The following is a 16018-nucleotide window of genomic DNA, read 5'->3' on the forward strand; positions in this document are numbered from 1 at the left end:
CAAAACGTTTGGAGGCTCTCCTGTCATTAGGTCTTCTCCGTTGCAGGAACCTGTGTTCTTTCCCTGGCAGCCTCTTTTTTCGGTTTCCAGCACAATTCAGTCATGCCCTGCTAGCTCTGCGGCGCTGAGCTGCTTGAATGTACGCCGGCAGAAATTCTGCACCTTGTCGTCTCATCCCAGCTTCGTACTACAACTGCGCCTGATGTCAGAAGGGGAAAAGCCGGATTCACAGTTTCAGAGAAAACGTAATTCGGACATCATGGTGGAACAACACAAAAGAGACCAGTAAATACTGTATTCTGCTAAAATCCTTCCTCCCTCCAAACAGGGCTGTTAATGTTGCTGTCGTGTTTAATACATTTTTATGTATACTCCCTTTTATTTTCTTACGGCAATGGTTTAAATTTTAATACAAATGTTTAAAGCGTGTGACATTCCGAAATTACAGTATCCCTATTTAAAGTCCCAAGATTACAGCTTCTAGTGGTGAGTGCCTGAACTATTGTGAAATTCAATTTGATTTAAAATCAATCCTCCGATTGACTTTAAAAAGGCACCTAGTGCCGTTTATTTGTTTTTATGGAAAATAATACAGGCAATTAATTTCTCTCATACCTTAAGTGTCTGAGTTATGAAAGTCTATAATGTAACGTGGCATGCTTGATGAATAACATCTGAGGTGATTTAGTTTAGAGCAAGTGATTGGCAGTTAGCGATTTTGATAAAAAACTTGTTGCATGATACGCAACTGGCAAGTCAGCTGTACAGCCGGTTCAGTGAAAACAAACTCAGAGTGAAAAAATTGTCTATCATGTTACATTTTATGCTGGGGAGTCAGAGAGAAGGAAAAGGACGTAATTCTTTCCTAGATCTAGTAGCTGCTGCTTTAAGAAAAGAAATGACAAGGTTATGGGTTCTCCCTCTGCCATGCATCTCCTTCATAAATTTTAGCATTAAATTATAAATAAAACATATGAGGACTCAGCTCAATGAGAAATATGTCTGGACTTTGGCACTGCATAGGTCTGCACAAATCCATACAAGCTGCTTAACATTGATTTTCTTTGGCGTCTTTTGCAGCCCTACGCGGCCTTCGCAATGCAGAAGGCAGACATGCCTTTTATTGTATCAGGCCCTTTGCCATTAATTACAGACGTGCTTTTCCTTAATGACTGGGCACAACTGGCCTGTTGATCCCCTGGCTGGATCACCAGAGGATGTAATCAACAGCACTGTCGACCGTGTGCTATTCCTGCCCACCCCCCCCCCGCCGTCCTCTCCATCCTCTTTGCTCTCTTTGCCAACAAGAGGTTGAGGTCAGTACCCTGGCGGGCTGAGTTCTCCTTGCTCACCCCTCTTTCTGTATTTTTCAAAGGAAAAATAACTCGACACACACCTCCACTCACCTTCAAGCAGAGGTCAGTGGGGAAAGCAAGAGGAAAGACTCATCTTTCACACACCTAGAAGTGAAGAACTCCATGGCAAAGCCAATATTATCCTCTTGCTCAACATGGAGAGCTAACCAAACCTCCTGACTCTGCAAAACTGAGTGGAAAATTTGAAAAAATAAAAAACCAAACAAACTTTGCCTGTGGTATTTTCACATCTTCGCTCTGGCCCTGGCTAGAAAAGTAAATGGTCTTGGTGGTTAGTGCATGGGGCCAGGAGTGAGGAGCCCTGGGCTCTATTCATACCTCTGCTACTGACTCACCGCAGCAAACTGTTTGGACAAAATTCTTGAAAAGCATTCGCTAATTTTGGGAGCCAATTTTTTTGCGTAAACAAGTAGAGACATGTAGGCGCAGAGCACCTACCGCTTTTCATAAAGCCAGAGGGAGATTCTGGCACACAGCACGCTACTGTCAACCATCCAGACCATGATCTGGACCTTCATTTAGGAAGACACAAAGCACTCTTCCATCTGAGTCAGAAAGCTGAGAGCTCCTCCTGTGCCCAACAGAGATCCTTCCAGAGATGCAGGACTCAGCGTTTAATCATGACACCTAAAATTACCAGACACATGAGTTTGAGCACTCCCTGTTTCTCCTACCTGCTAAATGGGCATAATATATGTGTCGTGAGAGTCCTTTGGCCTCCTATTACCGTGTGTCAGAAAACCTGGCAGATCTTCAGGGTGAGATCTGTTTCAGGAGAGCAAAAACCTACTATAACATTTTGATGAATCTTAGATGAAGGTTTGGTTCAGGTCTGCGCATCTTGCAATAGACAAATATTTGTTGGAGGATAATTTTTATTTTTCCAGACTAGTTTATCCTGAGTAATACTGCCCTGTGTAGAACTCATTTGTTGAATTGCTTTTCTTAATAATCCTTTCATATCAATCGCATCCTGCTGGCTAGATTCTGCCACTTTAGCAAGAGCTACTGAAACACATATCCGATCAGGAAAAAAACATGTTCACATTAATTCCACGTTTTATTTACTTTTACTTAACTTTGACATATTTCCTGGAAGATCTATCAATAATAGCCAATCCCCATGATTGGTTCATCCAAATAATGACTGTTGAGCATGTAAAACAGATTGGGCAGGACCCTGCCCTAAGAGCAGGAGGTAGAGCTCTCCTCAAAATCAATTCTCTCTCAGATATAAAAGGTCACTGATAATTATGCGCATGCATCTAAGAATGAAATTTGCCTCATTGAGTGATATTACCTCTTCACTGGCAATAACATAAAGCAAACAGTAAAAAGACAGAATTGACCGAGACATCCTCGCTGTTGCTCTACCAGCTGAATGCCATGTTTCTGTCCACAATTCACTTTCTGCTGAATTGTTTGCATTCAGCGTTTCAAAACCTGATGTATTTTCTTTGCCCAGGGCAGATTACATATGGCATGTTTTTCCCCTCAACTGACTTTACAATTCTTGTGCTCCTAGAGAATTCTCCCCCGGATTTATACAAATCATGCGGGAATTTAGTTGCTAATTGAAGGAAAATTTGATGTTTCAATATTAAAGTCTAGATGTGAAGTCCTGGATTTCTTACTGAAGTGCAGAGAAAGATTTCGTGTTCAGGGGATCTGCTAAGGTACTAACAGATCCTGTACTGTCATGTCGCTGATGTCGATTGGGAAGCTCTCACCTCTAGGGGACAAAGGTATTTCACCTCTCTACTTCTTTCCACCCTCTGAGCAAATCATTACGGAAAAAGAAAAAAAGCAGCCAAATAGATGCTATTGCTCCATGAGCAGAACACAATCAAAAATACCGTTACAATTTACTATTTGAGAGAAATATGTTTAGAGAAAAAAAGAAATGAGAAAATCAAATCAACCATGTCTTAAAAAGCACGGTGAACATGTCCCTGGCCTTATGTCCTTTATGGAAATTGTGCTTATACAACAGATAACTCAGCAATGCAGTCAATAACTGGCAAACTTGATACTTCCAAAGGCACTAAGGGGGAATGTCAACCAACACTGATGAGCAGCTTTGAACCCTTGGCCTCTCGGATGCAGGCTGACAAGTTAACAGGCTTTTCTTCCTTCGCAGGAAGGAGGGTTTTCATAGCCTGTATTCCTACAAATTCAATGTAATCCAAAAGTGCTGGGCACGTGCCACGTTTCTTAAAAGGGTACGATTACCAGCCCCTCTTGATACACTGCGGGATGCCAATGAATGTTTGTACTCAGTGTGTTTCTTCCAGTGAAAAAAGGGAACAAAAAATCCACAGAATCTCTTATACATGGGAAACTACATCCATTCAGCAGGGAAGCAAAATGGAAGACCCTTGAGTTAATTTCTCCTCATGTATTTATATTTAGCTCTGCAATAATGGTCCAGCAGCTCCCATTCCATAGAAATGGCTCAGCATTACCTCTTGAAATTAAAACGCTGCTGGATAACAACTCAAAGTGCTTTTCACATGTGGCTCTGAGGAGGGGAATCCCTTTATTTATTAAACAGCAAGCAGAGGCAAACCAAAAAGGATTCTGTTAGGCTGTGTGGTCAAAGAGATTAAAGGAAATCTACTGGTTAGTCAGGTGTGTTAATCAGGGGGAAGTTACGTATTGATTCCTTCGGTCTCACAAACCTTATCAGAATGTCACCACAGTGAAACACACCTGCAGAAATAGGGACCATCGGGTCAACAGACGCATAAAGACCACGTCAACCACATCTGTGGCACCTGGCTACGCTCACCTTCAGTCTAAGTAAAGGATCCTCCGTCTGTAAATCAACCAACCATCAAGCCTCTCCAGAAAGAACACTTTGTATTTTGGCTTCCAGACTTTGTATACTTTTAACTACTTTGAGAAAGGGTTGTTATTCAGTGCTTGAAAAGGACAGAGATGCCCTAAAAAGCATCTAGGTAAGGTTAAGAAAAGGGACAACGCTCTTAACCCTCTCAGGCACAGATTCTACAGCTCTGATTTCTCTCTTTTTCTTAGGTTATCCTACATTTCCATAGCTACAAATGTTATTTGTGGTTGGAAATTATCCTGCCCACTTTTTATCCCCCTATCCCATAAACATCTATTTGAATTTTAAGTCTAATTCTAAGGGTTTGGTGCTTTTTTTGTTGATGTTGTTCATAAGAACAGTATTTCCATCATGTTGTAATAACTGTAAATATTTTCAACTTTTGGAAGTAACAAGGGCAAAAGCAAAGGCTGTGTAATTTTGAGAAGTGGGCTTCAGTCAAGCTTCATATGGGATCCCACAGAATGTGTTCTTTAGCAACTCTGTTGTTTGTATTGAGATATCTGGTAAGGTCTTTTGGGAAAACATACCACATATCTCTTTAAGGTCCAACCAAAATATCATCTACCCTGCCCTCAGTACAACAGCCTTACCGAGATAAATAGTTCAGGGGGAAAAAAAAAAAATCTTCCACTGTAAATCATACTAACCAAACACTGCTGGGCCAAATTCTCTACCCTCCTCTCCAGTGAGATGCTGTTTGTTCAACAGGGAGTCTGATTATTTGACAAAATTTAGGAGGTTAAAATTAAGACAACATAACTGCGGTCCTCTAAGAAATGATTCTGTTCTTATTTTCTTGCCTCTTTTTCTTGGCATCAGGGGACTTTGGGTCAGAGCTAAACAGCTTATGAACTCATTTCCTAAAATTTTCAGTCTCCCAAAAGCTTGCTTTCCTTGGATTATTTTTAATTCAGTCAATTTGTAACACATATTCAGCCTGTATCCTCCACAATATTTTATGATAAATCCCATTCAATTTCACATGTACGGTTGCAAGCTTTATTGCTTAACAAACATTTCATCTACTCTCCCATAATTTATATCTGAATGGGTTTATTATAGACATAGCATTTCATTCATTGTGCAGTTAATTCTGTAACATGCTGCCTGTTTTCTGTATGGCCGCTCTACCATTATGTGCTTTCAGTACAATTGAATTTTTCCTTGGGAGCTTTATAAAATGGCTTATGAATATGTAATACAAATTGTATTAACAAGGCAAATGTACTTTTTATTCCTTTTGTGAGCATTTCCAGTGAATGACTAGTAAGAGAACAAGTATGGTAGCACGTGTCTCCCTCAATTCCTATTCACCAGGGCTACCCATGCAATATTATTTCTAAAAGGCTCATCACTTCAAAAACAAAGGTGTTTTAAAATCTTGGTTGGTACTGCAGTCAGCTCCATGGAAGAGAACCCAAGAAAGCTTGGCAACACGACTTCTCCCTTTGTAGGGACTTTTCCCTGCTGTTCAGGTAAAAGAATCTTTGGTAGATACTGTTTTGAAACGGCGTCATCTTTTATCACATTCATTTTAGGCAGTCTATTGCCTTGATTACCATTAGGTACTTATCTCGCATTATCACCTAGAAACACCAGTCCTGTTGCATTACATACCTATATGCATATAAAGCAACGAGGCAATCCTCGCCCTAGAACCGGGATTGACCATACACATCTAGTTAGACAAGAAGTGGATACGATCAAAGAATGGGAGTAAGAACAGGGTTAGAGAGGGTTTCAACATATATGACATATTCCGTGTGTTCACCAACTGCTGGAGGGACTGTGTCAGGCAAGGGGGAGGTAGAGATGACGTTAAATGGCCACACAAATTTTTGAGGGAGCTCCTGGGACGACTGTCAATACATTCATATACTTGAAAAATTAGCAGTAATGTGTTTCTTTACCTAAATTAGTTTGCTTCCGTTTGATAGAAAGCAATTTGCACACTTAGAAATGAAGGTAGGTCCCCGGCCTCTGAGAACACAGAAAGTTTCCGTACAAAGGGAGGCAGAAGCTTATTTTACATCACAACCTCAAAGTGCACCACAGCGCCCTTGCTAAACCTCACAGGGGGATTTGCTAATGGACTTCACTTGCTAACGCACTTTCTAAATCTTCAGATCTGTCTCTGATTTGAGAACATAATTCCTATTAAAAACCCCATCCTTCCATTCACCCTCTTGGCCAGCACACTTTCTAGAACAAAACCGTGTCCATTGCGTTGGCTGATGACTAATGGCTTGCCATATGTTCTTACTTACAGCGCAGGGGATTAATTCCTCAGTGACATGACGGGAAGCCTAGAGCCTTCAGTAGGAAATAATGTGGTACTGACAGAAAAAGGAGGAAATGGAAAAAGTCTGAATATATTTCTGCTTAACTGTACAGATTACAAGAAGGGACAGCGCAAAAAATTGCCGCTGGAATTCAGATTCTTTTGAAGCCTGCCCACAGGCTCAGTAACGTCTGTACTATCTATCCTGGGAGGCACACAATATTTAGCAGGGTTGCTTTCCTCCCACCATTAGATATAACAGAAATACAGCAAGGTAGATGATAGAGTAGGGTTTGGCGAGCTTCTGCTCTCAGATCCCCTGACATACATGTGGAAGAAAATCCCCTGGTGTCATTCTAGATCCCTGGAGTTAGTTGGGATTTGCAGGGAAACCATTGTGAATGAGGAGCAAGTGGAAGTAAAGATGGGACTCTCACATTTCATGAAACTTGTCTTCTCGTAGAGGCATCCCCATTTTAGGAGAGGGAAGAGGCCCGCTTTTAAAGAAGGGATCTTCTCATCCGCCTTCTCTCCTTCTGCGTATGCAGAGCGGGGTTCAGTAACGAAACACTCAAGCGGAGCATCTTGCGCTCTTCTAGATTAGATTCATGGAAGGACTCCGAATTAGCAGCATGGATCACCGAGCCATACCCACTCCTTATTAAATTCCTCCAATGACAATTTTACTGGTGTTTTATATTAGTGTTAACAAAGGACCCGAATAAGATGTAAGAGATGTTATACTTTAAATAAAAGTCCAGGTAATGTGCCACTGGGGACCTTAGGATCAAATGAGCTTTTCTATTTTTATGTAGAACGTAATCTCTTTTTTCATTATTGTGGTTGCTACATTACTGTTATTAAAGAGTTTATTACCCTGTGGGGGATACTGCTCATTGGAATTACATGCTTGCAGACCAGAAGAGACAGTGTAGCTTCATCCCTTAATTCATGATACAGCCGCAGGCCAACAGAACGCCAGCGCACTGGGACTGGCGTGACATGCTGGGTACCCAGTATAATCCTGCTGGTACCATGGGAAGTCAGAGCTAGATGCAATGGAAACTGGAGAGTCATTGTTAGAAGGTCATCTGGTTTGCAGACCTTTAGTACATGCTGAGTTTCTAGCAGGCTCTTAGGGAAACTGGTCAAAATGCAGCATGTAGGGAGAGGGCAAATTGGCCAAAAAAGGCAAGAATGGAAGATTACCTAACAGGCTACTTATCCCTATTTAAACTTTGGAAAACCTTAGAACTTCTTCCTAGACTGTTATATAGATCATTTATTATCAAGTTGATCTGTAGCCCTCTCAACCCGTGCTTTCATGGGAATTATTTTTTAACGGAGTAGTTGATCTATTAGAAGACCCACTCAAGCCCCACGTTAAAAGGAAAGGAGTCGATCCCCTCTTCCCGCTGATTTGTATTTCCACGAGCACTACGGTGAACATTACAAAGAAAAAGGGTGCCAGCTCCTGGGACAATCCTACTGCCTCCTTGCACATTAAATACTACTTCTTCTACCTCAGCTCCAGCCTGCACTCGTGAGGACTGACATTTAGGAGGGAGGTTCATTCCACTAGGTTTGAGTTTCTGTGCCTCCCATAGTTTCCCAGGCTAATCATATAGTTAAGTGCATACATCCAAGAAAGCAAACATTATTCCTGAAGTTTCCTCCTTGGGACTCCTGTGATGTTAAAGCATGGGTGGTGCTATTCTTTGGTGTTTTGCTTGTTTTCAAGGGGGAGGATATCTGTATGATGTGTTAACACTGGAATGCAAACATCTAAAGATAAATCTAATAAGTGTGGCCATATCATTACCTGTTGCTTCACTGAGACAAGGAAGGAATTTCTTTAAGGAAGGTGAACAGGAATGTATTATCACAGCGTCTTAAGAAATGCAAGTGATCCGTATTGACCGAAAAGGTTATAGAAGGTGACAGAATAAATAGGTTTCTCTCCTTCCTCTCAACACTAGGAACACCACCTTGCTTCATTTTCTGTGACAAATTGTCAGATAAATACCTATCCTGACTATGGGAGGAAATGACTCATCAGTTCCATGGACAGGGGCTGCTCCTGTTTCCATTGTCGTGGTGGTAGCAGTGGTTCTGAGCATACAAGATCCATAAATATCAATACAACATGGCAAAAAAAGATACCCTGGAACATATATACTCATATGTGCATTATCTATGGTATCTGCTATTATCAATTATCAAATCTGTCTTTGAAAGAGTCGACAGTAAATTCCATGTCACGGAGAAACGATACCCAGGCTGGGATCACCCACTACCATGAAGTATTTGTTGTCTATCGCAGAGGAACAGGGGTTAAATTGCTATTTGCCCTTTCAGACAAACATAGCCAAGACCTGAAGACCTGCCACAGTCGTCAGTGAGGGGACCCAAGCAGTACAAAGGTGCTTGCTCCTAACAGACACATCACCGTAGCATCCCACTGAACGCTAGGCTGAGAGTCCTGACAGTCTTGTCTTGAGAGGTGCCCACCCTCCTCCGCTGTCAATCACTAAGCACCTTCCCCTCCACCAGTTATTATTCAACACCCTTGCAGATATCCTGGATGCTATGTCAGACATCAACACCGGGGCAAGGGCTTTTGCAGGAGGAAAGGGCTGCCTGGTGGCCTCAGAATGGCCACACCAGCATGAACCACCTCCAGGAAGCTGGAGTACCACCAGCAGCAATACAAAATTACCAGTTGCTGTGCTTTAACCACACACCCCATTTTGCCTCTAAGGCAAGGCCAGGCTAGGAGCACGCAGTTTCCCAACTCTCCTGAGTTAAGGAGATTTACGCTCGCCCTTACTGCACCTGCACAAAAGGAACTCAGCCTTTACACAGCCCCACAAGTGGGAGCCACCCCCCTGTCCTGGTGCACCCACTCACACGCCACACAGCATGGAGCTCATAAACCACGTGACACATTAATGAGATCCAAATAATGCAGAATCTCCAAAGTAGTAACATCTGTAGTCAGACTAATTTAGCTTAAGTCACAAGGATTAACAGTCCCCGTGGCTCTAGAAATACACTAACCACGTGCAAGGATCACAGAAGAACCGTTGCCATCTTGCACTGCCTGGCTGGCCAAGTGATTGTAATCTTCTTTTGGGAGAGATACTGGATCTTGCAGACCACTGGTCTGTTGCTTTACAAAATGAAAGAATTCTATAGCCCCTGTATTACCTCTGTCTGCCCATTACGTCCTTTTTGTGCAAGAGGCAGGAAAATCATGTTTTAATGCAAAAAAAAATTAGCATTAAAAAGAAAAAGCAAAAAGCTATCTCAAGACCAAGGCAAAACTCTGGGACAAAGCTTTGGTTTTAATTTTAATGACTGTTCCATAACCTTCTTTAACAAAATCCTATGATTAGGAGATATCCTAACAAATCCATGCGTATCTGCAAATGCAGTATTGGAAACAGATTACAAAACCGTTTTCAACCCGCTTTTAATAAAAAAAAAAAGAAAGCCCCAAATCCTGGATGAGCAGGTTGTGGTTTTTTTCTGCATATTCTAAAAGTTTATTAGAAATCTGACTAGATTTATTACATTTATTAGAAATCTGCACCTTTTAAAACCCCCACTATCATACTGTATTTCCAATATGTGTGTACTGAAATTTAATGGATTTTTTATTTTATTACCATATTTTAAGGAAGAACCAGGAATGATAGGATTCTTTTCACTGACTTCTACAGGCTTTCATAGATCACCCAAGAGAGCGCCACAGAAGAACAGCGCTTCCGTAATCTGTACGTTGAGTAATAGTCGGAACATAAAAGATTACTGTGCTGAAGGCAGCCAGTGGACATATTTCATACTATCACGGTAACTTTCTTTCTTATCACTTTATTTCGCGATACCATCTCCCTTGAAAAAATAAGACTGTATGATATTTCTGTCTCCCGGAGCTGAGATGAGCATAACGATTCTATCTGGTTTAATACATGATAGTACTCTTCCATCAGTTTTCTGTGAAAACGTAGAAAATCCAAGGGAAGGATTTCAAGGAAACAAACCTATATTCAGTGTTTGTTCTGTGTATGTTCAGCTTTCTCCTTTTCTGCAGGCTTTTCATTACTGCCAGAGAGTGCTGGCCTAACCCTTTCCATAGAAAGAATAATCGTAAATCTGCGTGAAGTTCATGATGATTAGTTTCTCTTGGAGTTGGGCCAAAGAATAAGCCTTTCTCCAATACAGACTTCACATGCAGGCTCAGTCAAGAATTCATTTATTAATCCTTTCGATCAAGCCTGGATTAAGCCATCCAGGGGCCCTACTGACATCAAGTAACTCTGTGTCTTGAGATACGCCTCCCAATCGAAAGATCTCCAAACCAGCAAGTAGAGGTTATGGAATTCTGGAGTCCTCTTAGGCCATCTGGATCAGGATGTCTATGCAGAGGCACCGCTCGTCCCTTTGCGAGCCCTGACAGCCTGCGCTCCATTTCAGGCCAGGACACACCGCACGAGTGTGTTACAGGCCAAAGGGCACAGGAGCATTGGGAAGTTATACTGTGTTGGGAAGGATGGTGTCACCGAAGAAGAGAAGATCAGGTCTAAGAAATTTCTAAGAGTTTCTTTACTCCTACCCTTTTATTCTAAAAGTACATGAAAAGATTTTAGCAGCCACTTGGTGCGTCACAAATCTGCAGATGTACTTACCTATGCATAGCATTATTGTTCTACCAAAGGCAATCGTACTTTGGTTCAACTACTACTTTCTGTAAGCAGTATTAAAACTCTGTCACTCCATTTCCTAAGAGTTCAGCCGAAAATTAGTTTCCTTGGCTTTTAGCCCCTACGAGTTTCCTAGTTTAAATTCTTTGTCTTTCACTTTAAAATTCAGATTTAGAGGTTGATATTCTACTTCAGAAGCACGATTAAGCTAAAAAAATAATTTCCACCTTCTTTTATCTATTTGGCTATTTCATTGCAAGAGAATTAGCAAGATTTTCCTGTTGCAAAACTCCCACCTGGTCTGACTTGCCTGAAAGGTTAATGTCTCCTCTCAAACGCAGCCGAGTTGAAAACGATCCCTCTCCCCCTGCCTACCACATCCCCCTCTCCATCCAGGCAAGATTTGTTGCAAACATTTCACAGAGCTCTGCCGTTGTGTGAACTCTTGCTGAATTATTGTTGTTCCAGGAGTGTCCTAGGGGATTTTCAGAGCTGCTGTGAGACAGTGATATCCCTTGTGGAGGACTAATAGACTGTCACTGTTTCCACTGGGAACAATGAAGGTCAGACGTGCTAGCTAACCTGCGTTAACACGTAACTTCCTCGCTCTGCTGAGGAACAGCATGGAAAATAATAACACCGAGCCTAGGTACCCCTCCTCGCCATTTCATCCAGATCACATCGAATCAGTCCTAATAGCGCAGTCGTCTTTGCTTCAGCCCAGTCCCTGGCAAATCAGCTCCACAACCCCATAGGGTCTGCTGCCCTGGTCGCTCCGTCAGAAAGTGTCAAAGGACAGACAGGGAGAAGCAGGGCAGGAGGACAAGTTGCTGCTCAGAGTGTCTGCCCCGGCAGCTCAGCCCTGAGCCCTGCTCTCAACCTGCTGCACACCCCTACCGCTCACGCTTTGAGCGCTTGCTTCCATAACCTTATCAACTAACCTGCGTTAGCTCATTTTAACTCCTTGTTTGCCAAGTCCTCTACAAACTGCCTTTTTTTTTTTCACCAACACCCCCCCCCCCGCCATTTTGGTTTCTGCGTTGGTTGTTTGTTTTTTTTTTACCTCTCAAGTCACTTGGAGTTCTTCCAGAAGAAACAGACTGTGCATGTTCACAACATGGACAAGGCTGGTGGGGGAATCCTGCATTTCGAATCTGGGATTCTGCCGGGTACTGCAGGGCAGCAGAAGATTCAGGGAAGACTCTCCCAGGAGTCGCTGCCATCCTTCCTCCTCCAATACTCTATAAAAGACAAAGGTTTGGTCGATGGCATGTGTGCTTGCAGGTGTTAGTCGATGTTGTATTTTAACACATCTGTAAGCATCTGTTGATCTTTCACTTCCCAGTACATTAATGGCACAGTACAGGAGCAAATGTAAAGCTGGGGGGGGGAAGAAAAGGGAAGAAAAGGGGATTCAGAAGTTTTAACAGGAAAAACTGTAATTCATAAATATTACGACTACAAGGGAAAATGAACCACAGCTTGATCACACAACAAGAATAGGAATTAGGCACAATTGTTGAATTTAGTTTAGGTATGCGGCATACGTAGGTAAATACACTGAATGCTAATGGTTTTATAATAGTCTTATTAATTCACACACATAGTTAATGTTTAAGATAAACTCCCCATCTTTAGAGTAATTTATGCATTGCACTTTTATAGAATTCCAATTGAATGAATATGAACATAATCATTTTGCACAAATGTTCTCTAAGGAGTGTGCAGAGAGTCTGAGGCAATGCTGAGGCTCCCCACAGCTTTATTCATAATGGATCAGTCTATTCATTCCTTATTAATTTAATGGAGTACAACTGAGCAGTCTAGCAGCTTGAGCTTATGAGTGTTTCACAAATGGGGCTTTTTGCCTGTAATCGCTTAATCCTACTGGCTAGGCCTCATAAATTGAATAAAGGAGTGAACTAGGTTTTAATTAAGTCTAAGGAATGAGCTTGTCTGAAAGATACTTCAGCCTCTTAAGATCACAGTGGTGAAGTGTGTTTGTCCAGGAGCCTAGCAGGGGCAAGCATCCTGGGCTAGTTAGGTTAGAGACCAGTTGCTTTGATGTAAGGTATTTGTTAATACCTTTTCTCCCTTTAATTAAAAATCCATTCTCCACCGTCAGTACCATCCGAGAGGGCAAGCGAGAGAACTGCAGCAAACCCGACTGGTTCTGGAAAAGAGCGTGGTTTGGGATTCGTTCTTTCTAACTCTACAAAGCAGCTCACAGAGAAAAGCACAGATTGACACTGACAAACAGGGATGAAAACATTTGGCCCTGACAGTTTCAAACTGTTCTCTGTCAGGGCTCAGTGCCCCGGGTTAAGTACGGCTCAAGCAGAAGCCATGAGGAAAAGCCCAAAACTGTGGGCCAGGCTCCCATCCCTTCCCGGGATCCCACACATCTGGTCAGAGGTACCAAACTCACACCCCACATGTGTCACCCCATGCCACGACTCATTTGGTACCAGTTTCTTACTAGATCTGACACATGAATTACAAATCGCCTCGTACATTCCACAGAGACCCAATCCTCTCCACTTTTTCTAAGGAAAACAGAAAGAAAGAGATCGCATCTCTTGCAAAATATATTTGCAGCCACTTTCTTTTAAAATTCGGCGGCTGGAGAAGCGATTCTGTTCTAGGTTTGCAAACTAACTTGGCTCTCAGCCAGGCTAGGAAAGGGCAGCGTTCAAATCCCTCCCTGCCCACAGCGGTCTCCAGAGAACAGAAATTATCATCTCCTACACTTTGTCCGAACTACCTGTTGAGGACGTATCCTGGGCAGCAAAGATTCATGGTGGTGTAAAAGCCTTTCCTATGAATGGATTCTGTTTTGTACACTGGTGGGCTGGCTAGAGTATATGCATTAGATAAAGCAGAGGCGCGAGGCACTGAACTCGGGTGCCCTCCTCCCTCCTGGGACCAAGGCTGGAATGTAAACTCGTGTGCGCCGTCATAAAAACGATTGGTTTGGTAAATCATCTTACAGGATGCAGGGTTTTCTTTTCGTACATGTAGATAAAGAACAAGATTCTGGGGAATCCTAAAGCAAGGGCTTTGTTTATTTGTTTGTTTGAAGCGGGGAGATGCACTGTTTCTGCTAGGATTTTACAGCTTACGCTATGATCTCACGCGTACCCAAAAGTGCTCTGTTACCTGGCTCTGGTTCTCATACCCCAGTGCAACAGTCCAGTGAAGTCTCAACAAAAATCAGACCCCTTTTGCTGTCTACATAAACACATAACCAGGGATAGGTCCTGACCCCCGACAATCTAAAGCATCCCACCTAAGGGCGGTGTTTTAAAGAGATTTGGCATTCCTTTGTCATTTTCTTTCCACCTCTGAAAATAAGAAATGGGAAAATGTAAGGCTGGTGAAAGGAAGGCTAATTTGCCTGGCTCGCTTCTTGTGGGTTTTACTGAATTATCCTGCTGCCCTTTAGTCATGTTTTGCTATTAATTTCGCTGTAGGTTTAAGTTATGCCAAAGGCAGGAAGGATATGAATTTTAATTAGGCACCCATCTCTCACTGAATTCTCCTAGGCTCCTTTGAAAATCCAGACCCTAGAGCTGTCATGTATGTGTGCGTGCTCGTTTCTGGGCACGTTGTATATTTTTGTGCATACACAAATCTACATAAATAAATAAAGTGACATGATCAGATTTTCAAAGGCATTCAATCCCGAGAAGCACCCCTGTTGTTCTCAACAAGAGTTGGGGCATGCTGAGCTCTTCTGAAAAACCAGCCCCCATCTCTGACTCCAGGGAGCGCTGAACTTTATACAGCCGAGGCCTGAGACGAACATACGTGATTTCTGATCACAATTAAGTTTTCATTGCCTTAAAAGATTCTGATCTGGGGCGGTGGGGGGGTGCAAAACAGTGCATCTTTCTAAATGGTTGGCTTTGCAATCGGAACCCACTTCTGCGAGGCGGGTGACGACGTCAGGCATCCCGCCAGCCTGAGTCTGGAGGGCTGCGCCGCCAACAGCACACAGGCTGGGACAGGCTGGAGGAGCGGCAGCATCCAGAAAGCCCGCTGTCGATTTTCTGTGATGTTAAAATGGGGTGAAAAAGAAATAAAGTTAAACAAACACCAGAAGTGCGTGGTAAAATGTAAATGCAAGCTGTATTTATTTAAAGGGCTGTTATGATTGCTTAATTACTGCTCTCGAAAAAAAAATAATAAAAATCCCTGGGTTTTTTTCCTCCAAACAGCTTGTTTTCTGCGCACGGCTAGAGAGGCAGGCAAGATTCATCTTGGGGATGATGGACCTACAGTGGTCAGCAATTTCGAAGCTGGTAGCTGTTCAGGGTCTAAGACTATTTTCAGTTTTGATTAAAATTTCTAAACTACTCAAAAAAACTTTTAAAATTATTCATACAAGTAACAAATAAGAGGACTCTAGTATACGAATATGAAGGAGTGAAGGCTCCTTCATGAAGGATGTACTTCTGAGAGCACTTCTCATGGCAGTCAGCCTCACTGGAGTTTTGTCTCCCTGCAGTGTTGAAGGACAGACTTACTTTGAAAACAAAACAGAAACACAGAGTTGCAAAACCACAAAATCTGACCGAGGCAGAGACTGAAATGATATCCCCGCTCCCTTCAAGAAAAAAAAAAGTCCGGACTCTACGTGCAAGAATCCAGTGAGGGGCAAAGAGGTGGTTGGGGCAAAAAAGCATCCATGTGTTATAGATGAAAGAGCTGCACCCAAGAAGCTAAAACAGCCACTGGGGTCTGAATTCCAGAAGTGACTCACTAACGCGCTAAAATGGGTATTCCAACTGCTCTTTTG

At 42.5% G+C, this 16018-nt stretch overlaps 1 long non-coding RNA gene across 1 annotated transcript in view; it reads right to left on the bottom strand.

Annotated features, from left to right (window-relative positions):
* LOC128909210 (uncharacterized) overlaps positions 1 to 16018 on the bottom strand; it is a 79466-nt gene continuing 63448 nt past the window's right edge. Inside the window, exons 7-8 of the long non-coding RNA XR_008466281.1 lie at positions 12281 to 12458; positions 1 to 199 (exon numbers count right to left, since the gene is read on the bottom strand). This is a non-coding gene — a long non-coding RNA (uncharacterized LOC128909210). The remainder of the gene's footprint in view (positions 200 to 12280; positions 12459 to 16018) is intronic.

Source organism: Rissa tridactyla, chromosome 4 (assembly GCF_028500815.1).
Source record: "Rissa tridactyla isolate bRisTri1 chromosome 4, bRisTri1.patW.cur.20221130, whole genome shotgun sequence".
Classification (NCBI taxonomy): domain Eukaryota; kingdom Metazoa; phylum Chordata; class Aves; order Charadriiformes; family Laridae; genus Rissa; species Rissa tridactyla.